The sequence below is a fragment of the Photinus pyralis genome, unplaced genomic scaffold, assembly GCF_008802855.1.
Source record: "Photinus pyralis isolate 1611_PpyrPB1 unplaced genomic scaffold, Ppyr1.3 Ppyr1.4_LG5, whole genome shotgun sequence".
Taxonomy (NCBI): Eukaryota; Metazoa; Arthropoda; class Insecta; order Coleoptera; family Lampyridae; genus Photinus; species Photinus pyralis.
The window spans coordinates 29692235-29697802 of NW_022170596.1; positions in this window are offsets into that span (position 1 = coordinate 29692235).

Below are 5568 nucleotides of genomic sequence, written 5' to 3' on the forward strand. Positions count from 1 at the left end.
ACTATTAATGAGCAGTTATGGTTTTGAGCAACTGATTAACACACCAACTAGGGGAAACCGATGTTTAGACCACATGTACTTGAGAACCCGAGATAATCTCCTGTCCGACTCATATGTTTTAGAGTCTGGTAGAAGTGACCACGATGTAATTATTTGTTCCTTTCTTCTTGATAACTACAAAAATACAAATCAATTCAATAACACCCAAACTCAATATAAGACAGACTATAAACAAATGCATTCGTTATTAAGCAAAGAAGAGTGGACCTCTGTCTTCGCTAGCAATAATGCTTCTGAGGCATTTGACAAATTTTTAGTATCCTATAAAGATATTATTGAGAAGTCAACCTTTACTCAAACAAAAAAATCAGGAGTTAAGTTGCTGAAGCCATGGATGACGTTTGAGCTTTGTGAGAGACTGAAACATAGAAATCTGTTGTATAAAAAATTAAAGAAAAATCCTGAAAATTTAAAATTAAAACAGTGCTTTCAGTCAGTCTCCTTAAAGCTGAAACAAAATATTCAAACTCAAAAAAGCAACTATTATTATAAACTTTTTGAAACCAACAAGGGTGACACCAAAAAACAATGGCAAACTGTAAATGCCATCTTAGGTCAAAGGATTGAAAAAAAGAGCATTGACTGTATTATGAAAAATGAAAAACCAAACATATTGATATATGACAACCTAGAAATTGCAGAAGAATTCAATCACTTTTTCACCACTGTTGTAGCACAGATTAAATTTTGTCTGTGGTTGTAGGCAGGCTTTTGGAAAATCTTGACTCATTTGATGGTTTTAATATGTGCGCATACAAAGAGACTTTCCCTTCAATACATGTCAGTAACTCTTTCTTTCTCTTGCCCACCTGTAAATTTGAAGTCTCCGATATTATAAATAATTTAAATGTCAATAAATCACCTGGTATTGATGGAATCTCATCCCGAACCATCAAAATGTCCAAAGAGTATATTAGTTCAGTACTCTCGTATATTTTTAATCTAAGTTTTGAAACAGGGGAATTCCCTTCCAAATTAAAGACAGCTGTTGTAATTCCGTTACATAAAAAAGGAGATTCAACAGAGTTGAATAATTATAGGCCCATTTCACTGCTATCTGTCTTTGCGAAAATATTGGAAAAGCTAGTTAAATCTAGGCTGCTTAAGTTTTTGAATTCAAAAAATTGTTTATGTTCGACTCGATCATAATACGCTGAGTTATGACACTGTTTAGCGTCCATAATCTGCTACTTTATTGGACTAGTCCATAATGATAAAGTAATTTGGACTCCTGTCACTTGTCAATTTCTTTGGAAAATGCATTTTAAAATTACGATCTGTTTTAAAGAAGAAATACACGGAACAGAATGCTATAATTTAAAGAACACATATCTATATTATACATTTCAATAATTATAGATAGGTACTCAATTAATGTTAATAACACAGTTGTTGGTAATGTTAATTCCCGATGTACCTTTTTGATGCAATATTTCGGTGGTGTCTACGGCTTTTAAATTTCTGAACGAAGAATTTGCCATAACGATTCCCGTTCCCAAAATTTTGCTGGCAACACTAATTTTTGAATTGTCAGATCTCTGTCAGAATCTCCTTTTCTTTTGAGGTAAGGAATTAGGCTGGGAAATTTGCTTATATCCACTCCCTCATTTAAATTAATTGTCGATCGTAACATCGAGTACTTACTCCATAAAGGAGAACTTTTATAGGAGACCAACTCACTAAAGTACGCCAATATACAGTCTTCCGTGGTGCAATTGATTTTCTTCCCCCAGTACCACCTTCTGTATTCCCTGTATGCCGCCTCGTATACAGTTTTTGATTTGCTTGGTAAAAGCATCTCTCTGGCATTGCAGGCTAATTGTTGTATACTGTTGGACCCATCAATTTCTTCTGGATTCATAATTAGGCACAGAGAATTAGTTAATACCCAACAAAATTGACACTACACATCAACAGATTTTTTTCCAAACAACACGTATCTATGACAACACAAAAGGCACACTATGTTATTTCTGGTTATTAAATAGTGAAATCTATACCAAGTTTCAGCAAATTTTCAATACATACATGAACTACATTTTCCGAGTCGAACATAAAGCTAAGTATGTTACTCGTACATAATCAGACTTTATTATCTCGTCTTTTTTATTGATATTGATAAATTCGACTCGTCCAATAAAGTCATAGATTATGTACTTGTAACATAAATAGCTATTAAGTTCAAACCAATATGGATTTATTGGGAAAAAATCTACCGAGGACGCCTTACTATCGTTTTGTACCAAAATATACAATGGAATCAATTCAAAATTAAATACGGCTGGTTTGTTTATCGATATTACCAAGGCATTCGACTCTGTTGATCATAATATCTTATTAGCTAAACTGGAGGCTGTAGGAATTCGAGGTGTTGCCAAAACTTGGTTTAAAAGTTTTTTAACTGAAAGAAATCAATGTGTAAAAATAAAAAACGAAACAAGTTCTCTTCTGCCGATGTCGTCGGGAGTACCGCAAGGTTCGGTCCTTGCACCAACATTATTTATTTTATACATAAATGAATTGTGTTTGGGGAATTTTCAGGGTACAGTGACTTGTTTTGCAGATGACACTGCGTTAAGCTATTCGGCTAGTAACTTTAGTACACTAAAAAGTAATATTCAATCAGATCTGAACAAACTAAAAACATGGTTTACTGTAAATAAGCTAGCATTAAGTTCCAAAACTAAACTGGTCTATTTCTCGCTACGACACAAAGAGCATATAAATGAGGATGTATATTTTAAATGCAAAAAATGTTTGAGTGGTTCGACCGAGGATATTAATTGTAGTAAGTGTGTATTAATTGAACAGGTAGAGAAAATAAAATACTTAGGGTTAATCCTAGACAAGAATTGCACCTGGAAGGAACATATACAATCAGTTAAAAAATATACTTATATGTCACTAAGGAAATTTTACCTCCTAAAGTTTGTCTGTCCAATGGAAGTATTAAAATCTGTTTATTTCGCATTGATAAACAGCAAACTGGAATATGGGCTAAGCTGCTGGGGGGGAGTATATCAATCATTAATCCAACCACTTCTTATATCTCAAAAGAGAGTTATAAGACAAATTTTTCAAATCAGAAGAAATGAGCATTCGTTTCCTTATTTTACATTGCTGCGGGCACTCCCTATCAGACATTTGTATGTATATAGAGTCCTGCGCATTTTTTATATGAGAGGCGGCCAAAAAACTGCAAATGAGGAGGTTCACTCGGCAAGACTGAGGAAATTAAATCGTGTAGCACTTTTAAAACCCACGTGTGAGGCATTTAAAAGATTTTACAGTTACACCACTTTATCGTTTTTCAATAAGCTGCCTCTTGAAGTTAGTAACGCAAACAACTTGACCAAGTTCTTAAAGAATTTAAAAAATTGGCTGTTTACATTAAATTTTGATGAAATAGAAAAACTTTTGACTAAAAATTGATTTCCTCTACGTCACTTAAAAAGCACTTATGAATTAACATTTTTATTTTTATTATTTTTTTTTAAATACATCCAACTTATGTTTAAATCAATTGCTTATTCTATAGAGTGTATCTATTGTAGTTCCTGCAACTGATATGTTACTGTGTTATATTTTTTATAGAAGGTAACCTCAACACAGCATTGCTGGGAGGTACCTGCCATGTGTCACGTAAGAAAATTTTCTGTTACGTAAGCTATACTTTTTGTTTGTGCTCCGTTGTGATACATGGAAATAAAGATTTACTCTCTTAAAAAAATTTACTCTCTTTATCTGCATAAGTATAACGTGCCCGCTAGTGAGAGATATTAAAACCGACATCGTTATCAGACCTTCAGAATTACCTTGACCCTGTTCGGACACTGAAGGCTCCCAGTCCACACTCAGTGCTCACATTGAAGATGAAAGTTCTATTGAGAGAGAGTTTTATTTTTATGAGAAACCTTACTAAACGTGTCTCATACCAAGCTTGAGTGCGACGACTTCGCATATATAAGAAATACTGGTAGAATTTTCAATAAATTTAAAAAGTTGTAAAAAAATATCTGCGCGACTGTTTTGAGAGCTCAGGATACTTGATTCCCTATTCGATGTCGGATTATAGCTAAAGTATTGGGCAATGTTAATATGCTTTTTTATGGGCAATTTAATAAACTATATTTTTTATCTGAACAATTTTCCCGTATCAATAATTGTTACCGATATATAGGCAAGAAACTGAAGAAGTGCTCCTTTTTTCCAGGATGGCGCCTCGAGCGCAACAGATTTTGACGGGGACTTTTAGTATGTCCAATAGGGAACACTAATGAACATGTGTACCAAAATTCAGATCTTTACCGATTAATGTTTTTATTTTTTCTTATTTGACTGGACTACCGGGAAGGTTTCAGTACGTAGAGATCAAATTACATCCTTTTTAGAAACAATATAAAGTTACATTTCTTAGTAAGCTTGCGATAAACTTGTAACGTGAAAACCTTTGATTCAGTAGATTTTGGGGAAAGATTGGAACGGTTAACGACCTTTCAACCCATCTGTGATTGGTAGTAAAAAAGACACCAACCAGTGAAAATTTAGACATGGCCATTTTAAATGGTACTCCGCCATTGAGGGCGTTAAAAATTTTGAGAAGTAATGAAGAGGAGGGATTATGTTTCCAGAGCTGAGGACATTGGCTTTCTGCCATTCGCAGCGATCAGTACCGTCCTCTGGAAAACAAAAATTCAAGGCAGAAACCTAAATATACCTACTTCGGTTTGACAAATCGAAATACTAAAGCTAATAACTAAAAAATAACATAACAGAGAGCTGCATAGCTGTAAAATTTTTGCTGATTTTTCCATTGCGCTGGATTTTTGAAGTATTTGAGTTCTTGGCAAGGCAGGAGACAATGAAAGGTTTGCATTCCTTTGTTAACTACACTTGTTTTTAAGTTAGTGTTGATATCTGCAACATTCCTACTTTCATTTTGAGAAATTACTAATACTGTGTCAGGGTTTGCTCTTGATAATCAAAATTATCCATAGCTTCTCACAGAGTAACTTAAACTTCTTGAAGCAAGTAGTACGTTGGGTCTCCCCAACGAATCGTAACTGTAATACCAAGACGATAACCGTACTTGACAAATTAGAGCGAGCCATTTCATGAGTAGTTTGTGCCAATCCAACGTGCCAAGGGGTACTTCGTGCACCGCCATATATGCCATTTTCATTTGAACATAATTGCAAAAAACGTTTTACTTTATGACATAAAATACACAAGTTAAAGTTTTTTCATTGTCTCTACGTCTTTTTCAAGCATTGACACGCTGCTCCACTAAATAGTTAGTTATATTAAGAAGAAGTTCTTATTAACAAAAGAAGAACAAAAATCTTAGCTCGTGAATGCTATACTTGGTGAGACCTCACTTCACGCGCGACAGTTAGTTACGATCGATCGCGTATTTCATGAAAAAAATTATTGTAACTACAACAAAATCGGCAAGTGGCTTCATTAAAAAAGCTTAATGTTCTTAATTTAACTGACTCCGAAACTCCG